We start from the raw sequence: 19030 nt of genomic DNA on the forward strand, positions 1-19030 counted from the left end.
GAGAGGGACATGGGCCACCGGCTGGCTTCCTCTGCCAGTGATCTGAGCCGTGCTGCAGTGGGCATCCTGTGAACAACAGAGTCCAGTATGGATAAGGAAAAGGTACCTTCAGGGGCTATGCAGGAAGGTCAGGAAACTGGAGAAACAACCAGCAGTTCAGGAATGGAGGCCCAGTGATGCAATGACATTAAGATGCAAATGTATAAAACCAAATATTTTATAGCTGCTTCCCTTGTAAATACAAAGCAATTTTATGTTTATTTAACTAAGACTTTATTTCAGAAACAACTGCATTTTCTCCTTCTCCTTCCCTTCCCTTTTCTTTCTGACTCCACCCTCCACACTCACTACAGGATTCCCACTATACATCCAAACAACACAACACAAACTATTACTAGATAGTAATATGTAATAGTTTATGTAATTGTTTTTCATTGTTGATTCATTTTTAAAATTTTAATACATTGTTATTTTATGGATTCTGTGGGTTATATCTATATTAGGAGTGAATCCAATATTTACAGGTTTTTTCCCTGCTGTTTATAGTTTATCAGTGTTGCCAAGTTACATGGTTTGTTTAGGACTGCAAAACCTACAATTACATGAAATGAAAAACAGTTACATGAAATAATATATACATCCCACATACATCACTGATCATCAGTGATAAACTAAATATGCAAGAGGGTGGAGCGGGGCATGAGAAGAGCACTCCCCACCCAGGACACACTATTTATCCTACCCGGCAAACCCTGGAAGAAGCTATATCCTCCAACTTTGAAAATACAACATATTTCAGCAATTATGTTTTATTTGTCTCTAGGAATAATCTTGGCTTTTTGCAGATAGAACAGCTAGACCCTAAGAGCCGTTTGTACAATTCCAGGGAGAAATGTTTTATTACTGTATATTTAAACAAGCAAACACTGGATGTTCTTGTTTTTAAAAGCTTGATGTTTGGTTGAAAAAAAATCCTGAGGAGACACCTTATTATTTGTCATATAAGGAGTATATTCCAATTAGAGGAATACAAACCCTCAGCAGCTACTGAGATATATAAGGGGCTACTCTGAGTCCTTTAAAAATTCAAGGGGAAATAATAATAATAAAGTGTCACTACACAGTCTGAAAGATCTAATAATAGAAGCTGGACAAGAATTATCCTGCCTTCACTTCCTTTTAAAAATCCTTTTAAAAATCTTTTTAAAAAATAAAATGATATATTTGGTATCACACATGCTTTGAACCTTGTCCTTTGAGCCGCAATCCTTTGTAACTTTATTGGAAAGCAAGTCTCATAGAAAAGAATGAGATTTTGCCTCAAGTCATATCGGATATTTGATAAAATGTAGGTTCGTAGAGGGAGACCAACATTTTGATCCACTTTCAGTGTCATATATGGGCCAGTTCAAATGACAGCTGAGCTTGTAGCTCTACACTGCCTACTTAAGATGCAGGACCAGAAGGCCTCAGGATGAGACAGGCCATGTGAGAGAACTAGGGAGCAGGATGTTTCATTTGCAGCAGAAGCTGGTGAGAGTGATTAGGCTTGTGTGCTCTCCTTAGGGGCCTGAACAGTCCTAGGCCTAGATGGACTGGAAAAAAGTGCTGAGGGCAAATAATTTGAGTCCAGCAACTAGCCATAATTCCTTTGCCTGGGCTGAAGGAAGTGATCATGTGGGACCAATGAAAGCTATAGGGAAATATGAGGGGGGTGGGAGAGCCCACCAGAAATGACAGTGGTGGCAATCATTTTTCTTCTTCTAAGTATTAAAAGACCACTCCATATAAGTGGGCAGCTGCAACAGTGGTAGACCTGCCACTGATCTCCCCACCAGCACCATTCCCAGAATGCACTGGGGAAGAATGTGCCATGTCATGAAGCACATCCTTCCACAGTAGGGATGTGCAAAATGTTTCGGGCACAGAACGATCTGTGCCCGAAACGACCAATTTCGGGTGATTCGGAGCCGAACCGAATCACCCATGATGAGACCCGATAATTTTCGGACCCGAAATGAATCACCCCTGTTTCGGGTCCGAATTTTTCGGGTGTTTCGGGTCTCCTTTTTGTGCCCTAGAAAAGTGCCAGCCTTGTCTTCTTCTTCCCCCTTCATTTTCAGTTTGATGTCTCTTTGAATTTCCCGCCTTTTTGCCTCCATTGATTTCAATGCAGAAATTGCTTTCCTTTTACTTTAATTGAAAAGGTCCTAGGGCCAAAAGAGTGGGGTGGGGTGGTAGTGCCTAATGGGTGGAGGTTACCACCCCAATTGCAGGGGGACTGGGCAAAGGGCTGATTTTTTTGAATTTCTGAATTTTTAGTGTCTTTGGGGCAGATAGGGGGCATAACGTAGGATCTGGGCCAAAAGAGTGGGGTAGGGTGGTAGTGCCTAATGGGTGGAGGTTACCACCCCAATTTCAGAGTGATTGGGCAGAGGGCTGATTTTTGGTGAATTTCTGAAGTTTTAGTGTCTTTAAGGTTTCCCCCCATTAAGTATAATGGAGGGTGTATCGCTTCACGTCAGGGGGAAAGGGGTGGCCTAGAGTGGTGTGGGGTTGGTGGTAGTGCCGGGTAGGGGCAAGGAATCTACCTGAATTTTTTCAAAGGATTTGGGCAGAGGGCTGATTTTTGGTTAATTGTTGAAGTTTACGCGTCTTTAAGGTTTTTCCTCATAAGTTATAATAGAATGGAGCTTTCAGCAGCCCCATAAGTGCACTTGGGGGGTGCTGGGGTGGCCCAGAGCGAGTGGTGGTGTAGTGCACATAGGGTGCCAACCACCCCCATGGGTTTCTAACCCATGGCGTACAGGGTTCTGTTGTTTCTGAGGTATTCTGAGTGTGGATTCTATGATAGCAAATGAGATTTTCAATGACACACCATGAATCCACTCTAATTTGCTATCATAGAATCTAAACCTTAAAGACATGAACTTCAACAATTAACCAAAAATCAGCCCTCTGCCCAAATCCTTTGAAAAAATTCAGGCAGCTTCCTTGCCCCTACCCGGCACTACCACCAACCCCACACCGCTCTAGGCCACCCCTTTCCCCCCGACGTGAAGCGATACACCCCCCATTCTACCTAATGGGGGAAAACCTTAAAAACGCGTAAACTTCAACAATTAACCAAAAATCAGCCCTCTGCCCAATCACTCTGCAATTGGGGTGGTAGCCTCCACCCATTAGGCACTACCACCCCACCCCACTCTTCTGGCCCAGATCCCACTTTCTGCCCCCGATCTGCCCCAAAGACACTAAAACTTCAAAAAATCACCAGAAATCAGCCCTTTGCCCAATCCCCCTGAAATTTGGGTGGGAGCCTCCACCCATTGGGCACTACCACCCAACCCCATTCTTTTGGCCCCAGGACCCGTTTTTCAAACTCCAAAAGGTTTGTGAGGCAAGATTTACCTTTGCAGAAGCCATGATGGTTCTCCCCCAGCAGGGCCTGTTCTTCTATGTGCTTAACAATTTTATCCTTGAGGATGCTTTTCATCAATTTGCCTGGAACAGACATTAAGCTCACCGGCCTGTAATTGCCTGGATTGCTCCTGGATCCCTTTTTGAAAATCAGTATTACATTGCTACTTTCCAGTCCTATAGTACAGAGCCTGATTGTGGGGATAAGTTATATATTTTAGCAGAGAAGTCGGCAATTTCACATTTGAGTTCTTTGAGGACTCTTGGATTGATGCCATCTGGCCCTGGTGATTTGCTAGTTTTCAATTTTTCTAGACAGTTTAGAACATCATCTCTTGTCACTTCTATCTGACTCACTTCTTTAGCCTCCAACCCCGAAAAGCCTGGTTCAGGAACAGGTATATGCTCAGTATCCTCTGCCGTGAAGACGGATGCAAAGAACTCATTTAGCTTCTCTGCAACCTCCATATCCTCCTTAAAAATCCCTTTCACTCCCTCATTGTCTAACGGTCCAACTGCCTCCCTGGCAGGTTTCCTGCATCTCATGTATTTTGAGAAGTTTTTGTTATTCCCAGGGGTGTAACTATAATAGGGCAGGGGGAGACAGTTGTCTGGGAGCCAACTGCCTTTGGCGGGGACCGCCTTGGGGGGCCCCAGAGGCAGGTCACATGACTGACGCCCCCAGCTGTGCACCCGCCCAGGCTTCCTTCAGTTGTATTCATCCTCCAAAATGGATGTGAGTGTTAAGACCTGGAGCTACCAGAACCGCATGTCTTTCCTAGTACCATTCAATGACTTGCATCATCCACAATTTACAAAACCTTAAAAAAAAATAATTTAGGATGATGTTCTATTGTGGCACATATGTTATAACTATGGTTTTTGTTACCACTATTCAGCCTCATTTAAGATTTCTTTACTTCATAAGCTGAGCTTCAGTGGGGGGGCATTTTAAAATCTTGTCTCTGGGCCCACTCTAATCTTGCTATGCCCCTGGTTATTCCCCTTGATGCTTTTAGCTAAATGTTCTTCAAACTCTCTTTTCACCTCCCTTATTGTCACCTTGCATTTCTTTTGCCAGAATTTGTGTCCCTTTCTGTTCTCTTCATTTGGACAGGCCTTCCAATTTTAGAAGGCCATTTCCCTTTTATGGCTTCCTTAACTTTACTCATTAGTCATGCTGGCATCCTCCTGGGCTTAGTGGTACCTTTCCTTCTTTTGGGTATACAGTCCCTCCTTTTGGGTATACAATCTAACTGGGCTTCTAGTATTGTGGTTTTGAGTAGGAGAGGAGAACTGGTCTTGTGGAAGCAAGCATGATTTGTCCCCTTAGCTAAGCAGGGTCCACCCTGGTTTCATATGAAAGGAAGTGTGAGCACTGTAAGATATTCCCCTCAGGGCATGGAGCTGCTCTAGGAAGAGCAGAAGGTTCCAAGTTCCCTCTCTGGCCTCTCCAAGATAGGGCTGAGAGAGATTCCTGCCTGCAACCTTGGAGAAGCCGCTGTCAGTCTTTGAAGACAATACTGAGCTAGATAGACCAATGGTCTGATGCAGTATATGGCAGCTTCCTATGTTCCATGTATTCTGGAGCAAAGTGACTCTCCTGATTTTCCCATTCAGCTTTCTTTTAACCATACTCCTCATTTTGGAGAAGTTTCATCTTCTGAAATTCAATGTGTCTGTGTTAGACGTCCTTGCTGAATCTCTCCCAACATGTATGTTGAATTTGATTGCACTATGGTCACTGTTCCCTAAAGGGTCGATGACGCTGTCATCACGCACCAGGTCCTGAGTGCCACTCAGGATTAAGTCCAAGGCCGCTTTCTCTCTGGTTGGTTCCAAGACCAGCCGTTCTAGGGCACAGTCATTCAGCATATCCAGAAATCTGATCTCTTTGTCATTACCTGACTGTCTATTTACCCAGATTACCTTGATCAGAAAACCTTCATGGAAACAAATCAGCCATCCTAATCCCAGACAGTTGCAGTGAATGACACACAGGGACACCTCAATGGCATAGTTTGTGATGATGCCATCCATCCCGATCCAATATGGCGGACACATACACTTTGGAGGCGCAAGTGGGCTAACTTATGAACCACTTAAATGATTTGAACCAAATTTGCTATAGCTGTAGGATCACATAGGGACACTTCAACAGCATAGATTGTGACAATGTCATCCAAACCAATTCAAGATGTTGGACATGTAAACATTTGAGGAGCAAGTGGGCTAATTTGCGAACTGCTTAACAGATTTGAACCAAATCTTCTACAGCTGTAAGGACACATAGAGATTCCCCAAAGGTGTAGTTTGTGATGATGCCATCCACCTTGATCCAAGATGGTGGACATGTGAACTTTTGAGGTGCAAGTGCAGTAATTTGAGGACTGTCTAACCCACGTGAACCAAATTTGATACAGTTGTAGTGAGTGACAAACAAGGACACCTCATTATAGTTTGTACATTACATTATAGTTTGTAATATGTCATCCACCCTGATCCAAGATGGTGGATGCATGAACATTTGAGGTGCAAGAGATCTAACTTGTGAACCTTGATTTGTACCACATTTAGTCCAGTTGTAGAGATGGTGAAAGGAAAGTAGGCTGATTAGTTCTTACTCGAACAACTTGTTTTTAATACAACCTACTGTCTCCAGATAATCACTTAGGCTAAACTTCTTTAGCATCAGGGCATATTCTGCTGTGTGAGGGTTTTAATGTTTCTCCTTACACCCCAGAACAGGACTATGGGGCCAAGTGATCACATGGCATGGCTTTAATTCAGCCCAAGCTCAAAGGAAACATGCAATGAATAGAGGACTAGCCACTTCCTGATGGACAGAGTTGCTTCCCATTCTCTCTTAAAGGACTTGCTCTTTTTACAGTTACAAAGTGCCTATAACATTAGCAATTGCAAATACCATAAAAATTATGCACACAGGGGACTGGAGTAGGAAACAAAGGAACTTTACTGTCAGCTCTGCACAGTCCTTTCATAATTTAAGATGGCTGCTGAGTGCTCCCAGAACTGCTTCTCTCAATGTAATTCGTGAAATATTTTGGTTCCTACTTCGATTCATCATTGCCACGACTACAACAACCACAATCACTACTGGTATCACTACTGCTACTAAGCTGTTTTTCAGCAGCAGGCACAGGAAATGCCCAGAGGAATGCAGAGGAGAGGGAACGTAGGGCATGATTCATAATGATCACACATTCCAGCACTCAAATTTCCCTAGCAGCCAAAAGGAGTACAAAGACACAAAGCCCATCTACTGACAGGTCCTTAGTGAATGGGGAAGGGTTCATATAAGTTTTACATAGATGTTGAACTCTAGCCAAGGTGCTTTAAGAAATTACTGATGTTATCTCCATATGAAAATGTAAGTAATTCTGCATCTGCATGAAAATGGACATCCCAGCCTCTCCTCCAGAGTGATATCCAATATCCAAATTGGATTGGGGAACTCGGAGTACATGAATATTTGTCCTGTCAATGAGAGTTATCTATAGACAAAACCCTTTTACTTGTCTGCTTTCTCTACCATGCTTCCCTCTTAATTCATTTTCAGTCTTTAATGTACTGTTGTTTAGCTTCCTCTCCCATTAGGCCCTGTAATGTGCGCCGATTGCCTTCAGCTTGGCTGCACTTAATAGCCAGCGTAAATAGAACTTAGTGTAGCATGCACTAACATCTCTATCCATTGTCCGGAGATTAAATACATGCCACAAATGGTTTACACATCATCAGCCTCGAGCCCCAGTTTCATAGCTACCAACCAAAAGAGGATATTAAATTAATTTGCAGGTTGCTTTAGCAAATCCTAACAAAAAGGGGGGAAAGAAAACCTGGGGTTCATTATGCATATAATAGCCATCAATCAAAGAGAGGGGTGGAAAATGATAATAGCTGGTCATTATGGTTGGACAGGTGTGCACACAGTTTGTTCTGTGTCTGGCACAGGCCAAAGCTTAATGGGGTTAACTAGAGAGGAATGCAGCTTACCGTGGGCATGTGCCTAGGACCAAGGCAAAGGGCAGAGGTGTAGGTGAACAGAGTTGCCTGTACTGGAGGATTCATGCTTAACGCTTTATGGCACTGGGACAATTGAATAATACTGGGACAGGAGGCAGATACAGGAAATCAAGAGAGAAAAACAGCCTTAGTGGCGGTTACACTATTAGTCTTATTGAAAATGACTTGACTAGCAAGCCAGAGGTTGGCGGTTTGAATCTCCACTGGTATGTTTCCCAGACTATGGGAGACTATGGGAGACTATGTTTCCCAGACTATGGGAAACACCTATGTTGGACAGCAGCAATATAGGAAGATGCTGAAAGGCATCATCTCATACTGTGTGGGAGATGGCAATGGTAAACTCCTCCTGTTTTCTACCAAAGACAACCACAGGGCTTTGTGGTTGCCAGGAGTCGATACTGACTTGACATTACACTTTACCTTTAGTGTAGTCTAGTGAAAGAGCAGGTAGAAGGTAGATCAGGATCTACTGGTAGATCTCTGGATGATATGCAGTAGATTATCAAAGGCTTCTGACATCCAATAGTTTAAGAGTAGCAAGTAAAACTACAAGTAAACAAACAAACAAGCCCTACTGTCATGACTGGTCTTATGCTAATCGCTTATCTCCAGCTTCCATATATTATTATTGTTACATTTATATACCGCCTTTAATTAAAACAATCCCAAGGCAGTTTACAGCAAAATGTAAAAACAAGATTGTAAAAAAGACACAATTAAAATATTAAGCTAAAAATATAAAACAAAGCTGATTAAAAATTTAAAACACAAACATAAAAGCAATACAGAGTACAAAGAGCAGCAGCAGAGACAATAAAATAAAAGCCTGGGTAAAAAGCCACAATATATGTCACCTCTAAAACATTTGTCTTAATTGGTTGCCTTTGACCAGATCTTTGTGAAGCCAGCAGTACTGGTTAGTTTTAGAGTTTCGTATTAGAGAATCGCTGATCTTTAGAAATTCAGATGTAGATTTTTGCTTGTATATATAGGTTATCCCATTGTGTGGTTCATGGCATTTGGACTAGATTGGATGATACATTTGCTGGCCTGTCCTAAACATATGGGGAAAGAGCACTGATGCATGTCTTTCTCCCACCCAGCGTGCTGTCCCAGTGCCACTTAATTGCATAGGAGTGGTTATCCAAGCTGCCCCTAAAAGTGTGAATTAATACAAATACAAATACGATGAATATTTATACAATGAATCCATTTAATTCACGCATTTAGGGACAGTTAATGTTCAGCAGGATAGAGCACCAGGTGGGGGGATTGCATGTCCTCGCAATCCACCCCCGCACTCATTTTAGATAAGTCAGTGGATCATCATGCAAAGTGGTCCTTGGTAATTGGCTTTGCATCCAAGCCATCACTTTGCATCTGAGTTTGCCCCCAGGACACTATTTTATACCTGACTCTGGCTAGTGAAGCTCGGAAGTCAAGTAAATAACAAAGTACTGCATAGCCTGGAAGCTTGAGATCTGCTCGCTCTTTGTTTAGTGACTAAGAATGTGAGTTGTGTGCTGGGAATTCCCACTTTCGAATCTCACTTCAGCAGGTGACCTTAAGTGAGCCACATGCTCTCAGTTCTCCATGTCCAAGCAACACATGCTATTCAATGAGTCTGTCTCTTAAAGGAGGAAAGGAAAAAAACCAGCTGCAGAGACCTTCTACACTGTATCATGAACATGGTGCATGGAAAGGAGGATGAACCCTTTGTTCTTGCCACAGCCCCAAGCCAAATGTTCTCATTTGCCCTGGGAAGGAAGTTGCCATTGGTGTCTGACAGAAAGCTAGAAAGACAGAGAGAAAGAGCTACACTGACTGCCATAGATTCGGACTCAGATCTTTAATACGGTCATTGACCAGTACATCAGAATTAAACCCATCACCATCTATCCACCATCAATCTGAAACTATCAATCTAATAAATCAATCTGGAATGTAGGAAAACCCATATAACCTAAATAAATACAGACACTTAATTACTTAATTATCACCATCTGCTATAACAGGGGAAGCCTTTACAATTTCTTGACACACTTTGTGTGCAATGGCACAAATTCTAGCACTACATGAAGGTACATGTTCATTTTTGTCAGAGAGGAGGTAAGAAACATAAAATTCCCCTGACCTACTTGATAAACGAGATTAAAAAGGGACTACTAATTTACTATGCAAATTGCAATTAAGCACACATTTAAGTAAAATATGCCCCATAGTTTCTACTTCCCTCAAGCCACATGGACATTTACATAAATAATATGGAGTTCTTTTATATCTGCCCTCCAACCACACTGCTGGAAAATAGGGATGTGCACAAACCGAAGTTCAGTGCCATGGGGAGGTGAGTGGGGAGCGGGATCTTTTTTTAAAAAAAGGAGAGCAGGTCCTTACATTTGCTGACCATACAAATGGCATCCATGCATGCACGGACATCATGTGCATGCTGGCGCCATGCAGGGGTTCTTGGGCTAAGTGCTGCCACAGCAGGAAGCAGCATGTGGTGGAGGATAGCAGGTGAGGACCTGCTTTCCTTTCGCAGCTCTGAACTGTAGTTCATGCACATCCCTAATGGAAAAGCATTAAATCGAGTTTAGGTAAATGCTCTTCATCATTTTGGGAATCATCTGGCTTTGAGGATGGCAATACCCACCGTAATAGAATTGGAGAGCTGGCCTGTCTCATTCTGAAATTCCATATCCAAAATCCTTTGTTCAAGCTTCATTTTTGCCCCACCAAAGCCCTGGGACAGTAAAAACTCTGTGGAAAATCTATAGGACAATTATTTGTCCTTTATTGACTGGCTCCACTTCCACTGAAACTTATAAATTAATACCAGTGTTGCTAAACTATTAGGATAAAATTTAATTTCAGCAAGGAGTTAAATATACCCATCCACATTTGCAGGCCGGCAGAGTTAGATACACATCTTGGTGCTTGAAAAACAGATCTAAAAAATTTAGTTTATATAACATCTAGCAGGGTCCAATTTAAGTAAGATCCCAACTGCGCTCCATATAGTAAGCACTAATTGCCATATTTAACGTCATGCATAGTTTGGCCTCCAGTCTGCAACATGGGGATGATACTATTGATTAGAGATGTGCCCGAATTGGATTTGCAATTCAATTTGAGCTTGAATTGAATTGCAACATCCTCAAATCAATTCACTGAAACAGCAGCCATTGCTGGCTGTTTCCACAAATCAACTCAAATCGATTCAAATGATTCAAGTGATTCGGCCATAGGGAACAATCGGGAAATTAAATCATCCCTTTGTTCCCCATGGGTAGGTCCTAGGGACACAAAAGTGGGTTGGGTGGTAGGGCATGATGGGTGCTACCTACCACCCAACCCACAAAATAAATAGGCAAGTGGGTGATTTAATTTTTTTCACCTTTACCAAAAACCCCATAGGATCCTATGGGGCTCATCCCACAGCAATCACCAAGAAAATCTCAATCTCTCTCTCTCTCTCTCTCTCTCTCTCTCTCTCTCTCTCTCTCTCTCTCTCTCTCTCTCTCTCACACACACACACACACACACACACACACACACACACACACACACACCCCTGAGCTGCCACACTGTCCATTTTTCAGAAAAACCCCATCTCACAAACAGACCAAACCACAAACTCAAGGCTGGCAGGCAGGCACCCAAGTTCTGCCTTTGTCAATCTGAGATCCAACAAAACCACATAGTTCATAATATAGCAGCAATAGCGCAGCATATTATACTCAGTGTTGAGAAAAGAAAATCCCCAAACTAAACCTTCCTTGATTCCTTCCTCTGCTCCTCCTCTCCTTTCCTGGCTATCCTCTTCAAGGGCACACTAAGGCCTCTCCCTGCCTCCCCTCCTCAGACCCTTTGAAAACATTTTGAAACCCCCCTTTTTTTGTTCCCCTCCCTCCTCCCTCACCCCAGCCAATGGGAGCACAGTTGCCCATGACACATGATTTGTATGATAACAAGCCAACCGAGAAGCAAGGAGATCTCAAGCAAATCAGAAGCTTAAATCACTTGAATCAATTCGAGCTCGAATCAGGGTCATTTTGATTTGAACTCAGATCAGGCCCTTTGTTTTAAAGGAGTTTTGTTTCAAGTTTGAATTACTCAAAATGGCCCAATTTGAGCTCAAAACGATTCAAACTTGAATCATTTTGCACATCTCTACTATTGATCTACCTTACAGGATAAGAACATAAGAACAGCCCTACTGGATCAGGCACAAGGACCATCTAATCCAGCATCCTGTCCCACACAGTGGCCCACCAGATGCCTCTGGGGAGCCCACAGGCAAGAGGTATGTGCATGCCCCCTCTCCCACTGTTGCTCCCCTGCAACTGGTATTGAGAGGCATTGTGCCTCTGAGGCTGGAGACTAGTAGCTATTGATAGACCTGTCCTCCATGAATCTGTCTAAACCCCTTTTAAAGCCATCCAAGCTGGTGGCCATCACCACATCCCATGGCAAGGAATTCCATAGATTAATTATGTGCTGTGTAAAAAAGTACTTCCGCTTGTCAATCCTAAATTTCCCAACCTTCACTTTCATGGGGTGACCCCTGGTTATAGTGTTGTGAGAGACGGAGAAAAATTTACCCTCTCCACTCCATACATAATTTTATACACTTCGATCATGTCTCTCCTTAGTCACCTCTTTTCCAACGTAAAGAGACCCAGATGCTGTAGCCTAGTCTCATAAGGAAGGTGCTCCAGGCCCCTGATCATTTTGGTTGCCCTCTTCTGCACCTTTTCCAGTTATACAATATCCTTCTTAAGATACGTTGACCAAAGCTGTACGCAGTACTCCAGATGTGGCTGCACCATAGATTTGTATAAGGGCATTATAATATTAGCATTTTTATTTTCAACCCCCTTCCTAATGATTCCTAGCATGGAATTAGCTTTTTTCACAGCTGCCGTGCACTGAGGACACTTTCAGTGAGCTATCCACCACGACCCCAAGATCTCTCTCCTGGTCAGCCACCGAGAACTCAGATCCCATCAGCATATAGGTGAAGCTGGTATTTTTTGCCCCAATGTGCATCACTTTACACTTGCTTACATTGAAATGCATTTGTCATTTTGTGACTCAGTCCTCCAGTTTGGAGAGATATTTTTTGAGTTCCTCACAATCTGTTGTGGATTTCACTACCCTAAATAGTTTAGTGTCATCTGCAAATTTGGCCACTTCACTGGTCACCTCAACTTCTAGATCACTTATGAACAAGTTAAAGAGCACTGGTCCCAGTACCGATCCCTGGGGGACCCCACTTCCTACCTACCTCCATTGTGAAAACTGTTCATTTATTCCTACTTTCTGTTTCCTGTCCTTCAACCAGTTACCAATCCACACATGAACCTGTCCCCTTATTCCATGACTGCTACATTTATTCAAGAGCCTTTGGTGGGGAACTGGAGAGGAGAGCTGGTCTTGTGGTAGCAAGCATGACTTGTCCCGATAGCTAAGCAGGGTCTGCCCTGGTTGCATATAAATGGGAGACTTGATGTGTGAGCACTGCAAGATATTCCCCTCAGGGGATGAAGCTGCTCTGGGAACAGCAGAAGCTTTCAAGTTCCCTCCCTGGCTTCTCCAAGATAGGGCTGAGAGAGATTCCTGCCTGCAACCTTGGAAAAGCCGCTGCCAGTCTGTGAAGACAATACTGAGCTAGATAGACCAATGGTCTGACTCAGTATATGGCAGTTTCCTATGTTCCTAAGTTCCTAACTTTATCAAAAGCTTTTTGGACGTCCAAGTATACTATGTCAACCGGATCACTTTTATCTACATGCCTGTCGACACTCTCACAGAACTCCAAAAGGTTAGTGAGGCAAGACATTCTCTTGCAGAAGATATGCTGGTTCTCCTTCAACAAGGCCTGTTCTTCTATATACTTAACAATTTTGTCCTTAAGTATGCTTTCCATCAATTTACCTGGCACCGAAGTAAAAGCTGACCAGCCTGTAATTTTCCAGATCCCCCCCTGGATCCCTTCTTGAAAACTGGAGTCACAAGGGCTACTTTCCAGTCCTCTGGTACAGAGCCTGATTGTAGGGACAAGTTATATATTTTTGCTAGGAGATTGGCAATTTCACATTTGAGTCCCTTCTGAACTCTTGGGTGGATGCCATCTGGTCCTGGTGATTTGTTAATTTTTAGCTTTTCAAGACAGTTTAGATCATCATCCCTTGTCACCTCAAATTCACCCAGTTCCTCAGTTGCCAAACCTGAAAAACTCAATTCGGGAGAGGGTATATGGTCAGTATCCTCCACCGGGAAGACAGATGTAAAGAACTCATTCAGCTTCTCTGCAATTTTCTTATCCTCCTTAATAATCCCTTTCACACCGTCATCATCTAAGGGTCCAACCGCTTCCCTGGAAGGTTTTCTCTTCTGATATATTTAAAGAAGTTTTTGTTATTCCCCTTGGCACTTCTAGCTATATGCTCCTCAAACTCTCTCTTTGCATCCCTTATTGTGTCCTTGCATTTCTTTTGCCAGAGTTTATGTTCCTTCCTGTTCTCTTCATTTGGGCAGGACTTCCATTTTCTGAAGGAAGTCTTCTTCCCTTTTATAGCTTCCCTGACTCTACTTGTCAGCCACGCTGGCTTCCTCCTGCACTTGGTGGTACCTTTCCTCCTTCTTGGTATACATTCCAACTTTGCTTCTAGTATTGTGGTTTTAAATAGGTTCCATGCTTTCTGAGGTGATCTGACCCTCCTGACTTTCCCTATCAACTTCCTTCTTACCAGTCCCCTCAGTTTCTTCTTCTGAAGTCCAGCACATATGTGTTGGACTTCATTGACAATTCCCCACTTGTATATATGCTGAATTGGATCACACTATAGTCACTGCTACCCAATGGTTCTGCAATGCTGACATCTTGTACCAGGTCCTGGGCACCACACGGGATTAAATCCAAAGTTGCTATCTCTCTGATTGGTTCCGCAACTAACTGTTCTAAGGCACAAGTCATTTAACACATCTAGAAATCTGGACTCTCTGTCATTACCTGAATGTTACCCAGTCTATGTGTGGGCTGTTGAAGTCACCCATTATTACTGCCCTGTCTCTCTGATGCATCTCTTATTTGTTTATCCAACTCCAGGTCACTCTCAGCGCTTTGATCCAGAAGGCGATAGTACCTCCCTACTAACACATTTCCTTTCAGTCCTCATAATATTACCCATAATGATTCTGTGGAGGACTCTGGTCCACCTAGGTTTTCTAGCTTATTGGAATCTATCCCTTCTTTGATATACAGCACTATTCCTCCCCCAACCTGTCCCTTCTATAGAGTTTATATCCAGGAATAATTGTGTCCCACTGGTTCTTCTCACCAATTCAGGTTTCTGTTACACCCACTATATCTATGTTTTCATTAGTAATCAAGTACTCCAGCTCACCCATCTTGGCTCGGAGCCTTCTGGCATTGGTATATAGACACCTATACATTGGGTCCCTCATCTGATGTTGGCATGTGCCAACCCCCTTACCATCATTTGACCTATTTGGCAAGCTATCCTGTGTTTCCTTCTGCTCCTCCTGGCTCTGCTCTGTCCCTTTCTGGTTTATCCGAAACATGTTCACCGGCACACCTTAGGGGGTTTTAAGATACCACCCTGTTCCTGCTGGCAATCCTCCAGGTGTCATTTTAAAAGCTGCTTTGCGACCTTCTTGATTTTTAGCGCCAGCAGTCTAGTTCCATTTTGGTTCAAGTGCAGCCCATCCCTTTTGTACAGGCTTTGCTTCCCCAAAAATATATCCCAGTGCCTAATTAAACTAAACCCCTCCTCCCGACACCACCGTCTCATCCACTCATTGAGACCCCTCAGCTCTGCCTCTCTCGCTGTCTCTGAGCGTGGAACAGGTAGCACTTCAGAGAACGCTATCCTGGGGGTCCTGGACTTCAGTATGCTTCCTAGCAGCCTAAATTTGGCTTCCAGGACCTCCTGACTGCATTTCCAAACATCGTTGGTGCCAACATGCACCACAACAGCTGACTCCTCCTCAGCACTGCTCAACAGCTTACCTAGACACAGCATAACATCCGCAACCTTCGCACCAGGCAGGCAAGTAACCATGCAGTCTACATGCAGATCACAGACCCATCTCTCTATGCCCCTAATGATCGAATCACCCACTAAGAGGCCCCCACCCCCTGGAGGAGTATCCTCTGTGCGAGAGGATATGGGCTCATCACCCAAGGAAGGGGTCCCTGCTAAGGGAGTGTTTCCCTCTTCCTCAGACCAATGTCCTCCTTCCTTGAGATGCTCATTCTCCATGACAGCAGAAGCACCATCAGCATGGGAGTGGGATGCCTCTACCACATCCCTGAGGCAGGGATGTGTGGACTGATTCGAATTCAAACCGGTTCAAATTTGAACCAGGGTGGTTCGGAGGTTCGAATTTGAACCGAACCAGCTATCAGGTTCGGGCTACAGGTTCGAATTCGAACCGAACCAGGGGGTGGTTCAATTTGAACTGGTTTGAACTGGTTTGAACTGGTTTGGACCTCCAAAAGTGGGTGGGGAGGTATCCGGCACCCATGGCTACCTACCACACAAACCCCAAAGCAATCTGACACTTGTACAATTTTTTATGAATTTTTGAAAATTATTTTAATTTTTTCTCTCATAGGGTATAATGGGAGGTTCGAATTCAAACCGAACCAGCCATCAGGTTCGGGCTACAGGTTTGAATTCGAACCGAACCAGGGGGTGGTTCTATTTGAACTGGTTTGAACTGGTTTGAACTGGTTTGGACCTCCAAAAGTGGGTGGGGAGGTATCTGGCACCCATGGCTACCTACCACCCAAACCCCAAAGCAATCTGACACTTGTACAATTTTTAATGATTTTTTGAAAATTATTTTAATTTTTTCTCTCATAGGGTATAATGGGACTCGAACCAGCCCATTATTCCATATTATGGGTGCCAACATGGGTGCCAACAACCACCCAAACCCTGAAGCAATCAGACACTCCTACGATTTTTTTTAATGAATATTTGAAATATTTTCAATTATTTTTCTCATAGAGTATAATGGGACCAGAACCAGCCCATATCCCCTATTGTAGAACACCTAGGGGCACAAAAGTGGGGTGGGTGGTAGACAGACAGGGGTGCCTACCACCCAAAAACCCCAAGGCAATTGTACACTCCTCTGATTATTGGTGAATTTTAAAATTATTTTTGAATTCCTCATAGGGAATAATGAGGATTGCAGCAAATGTATAGCTTCACGTCGGGGGGAAAGGGGTGTCCTAGAGTGGAGTGTGGTAGGTGGTAGTTCCCAGGGTGGGCAAGGAAGTTATCAGAATTATTTTAAAGGAATTGGGCAAAGGGCTGATTTTTAAGTGATTTTTGAAGTTTATGCGTCTTTAAGTTTTTTCTCCATAAAGAAGCATGGAGGTGTCAGCAAATGTATAGCTTCACGTCGGGGGCAAAGGGGTGGCCTAGAGCAGAGTGTGATGGGTGGTAGTGCCCAAGTGGGGCAAGGAAGCCATCAGAATTATTTGAAAGGAATTGAACAAAGGGCTGATTTTTAAGTGATTTTTGAAGTTTATTTGTCTTTAAGGTTAGCAATGAGAGTGGATTCATGGTTTGTCATTGAAAATCTAATATTCTACCAAAGAATCTACACTCAGAACACTTCAGAAACAACAAAACCCAGTACCCTATGGGTTAGCAACCCATGGGGGTGGTTGGCACCCTCTTTGCACTAGATCACCACTCACTCTGGGCCACCCCAGCACCCCACAAGTGGCTTTAAGGGTTTTCTCCATAGGGAAGAATTGAGGTTTCAGCAGCCCCATAACTGCACTTGCGGGGTGCTGGGCTGGCTCAGAGCCCCCTCCTGGTTCGAACCTGGTTCAAATTCGAACCGAACTGGGCAAACCGGTTTTGTGCACATCCCTACCCTGAGGATCTCATCCACACCTCTCTCTGCCTCCCTGAGTTTCTCCAGGTCAGCCACCTTGGCTTCAAGGGAATGAACTTGTTCCCTGAGATCCAAGAGCTCTTTGCACTGAGCGCACACCCACAACTTCTGCCCCTCAGGCAGATAATCATACATGTGACATTCTGTGCAATACACTGGGAAGCAGCCCCTCCCCTGCTGGCATCCTACCTTCGTAACTAGTGCTTTTGGCTATTTAGAGTATATGGGGTTTGAAGCTAGGTGCTGGGTACAGTTGTCAGTTTTGTCTTCCAATAGAATTACAACGGTTGGGTAGTGCTCACCTTATTCTCGCCTTGTTTGTCTCCCCACAGCTTTCCCCACAAATCTCCTGCTAAACTCCTGCTAAACTCTTTTGTTAACTTTTTGCAAGCTCTTGTTAGGAAAGCATCTGGGAGCAATCTTACACAAGGATCTATCTTACACAATTACTGAGCTAATATGCGTCAAACAATTTGAGCATTCTAAAGTGCAATATAAGCGCTATATACTCAATCCATATAATATGGATTATTATATGGATTTTTATTTCTATTTGGGAGTATGAATTCAATGGAACCTACGTCCCATGCATATGTTTAGGTTTGCAGCTCTGCAACCACCTCCTATGCATGTCCACTCAGAAGTAAGTCCCACTAAGTTCAGCGGAACTCAGTGACATAGTAAGGTTGGAGGAGGCCTGGGAGAAAACCCCAAATACAGCCCCCACTTTCTCCCTCCTTTGCTCGCTGCTCCCCTCTTCACTCACTGCCTGCTATCCCTATATTAGCCTCCCACCCTCTTCTCTAACCCATCCCCTTCACTTGGCCCTGGCCCCCTTTGTTAGTCACTCACTGCCTGCCTCCGCACTGGGCCACACTCACACCAACTGTCAGTGAGAACAGGCCTACTTAAGTGGGGCACCTGTTCTTCTTGGGATTGGAACCATAGCAGCACAGAATTGGGATGAGTGCAGCCGAGTGGTGGTGTGGTGGTGATGGTGGGGGAGGGGGCTACAAAGGTGGGGTATGAGCACCCTGTGGAGCAGGGGAGGTGGCAAGCATGGCCCCCAGGCACTCCCAGGCCCTCACAGCCCGGGTGTACTGTGCACCCTGGCTCAGTGGTGGCTATGCCACTGGTGGAATGTGCTTTCTAGTCAACATAACAGGGTTGCAGGCAGCCTTAATGTGCAACTGCTTTGCAATCCTACCTGTTTTCCTTCAAAACACTTCTTTGAAATGGGTGCCTCTTAGCTTCTATTGTACCAGTAGGGAACAGATGCAGAGTTATTGTGACTCTCCCCAAATCACCTATAAAGTCGGTTCTCAAACTTCTGGGAGAATAGAGAATGTCTGACCCTCGTAGCTTTTGTACCAGCCCCTTTAGTTTCTTTTTTTCAGAATGCCTGCGAGATCATCATTTAGATAAAACTGGAGAGAGAGTTAAGGGGTGGGCTAATGGGTTTTATTAAATTTCCATTGCCCCACCTCCCCTGCCCAGTTCAGGCACTCTGTAGAATCAATGGCTGAGCAGATATTTGAACGAAAGTCTTCTATGATCCAACTCCACCGTTCTATTGCTCTGCTGAATTCTGTTGGTTGTAGAAAAGGAGGAA

The sequence above is a fragment of the Hemicordylus capensis genome, chromosome 4 (assembly GCF_027244095.1).
Source record: "Hemicordylus capensis ecotype Gifberg chromosome 4, rHemCap1.1.pri, whole genome shotgun sequence".
NCBI classification, from domain to species: Eukaryota; Metazoa; Chordata; class Lepidosauria; order Squamata; family Cordylidae; genus Hemicordylus; species Hemicordylus capensis.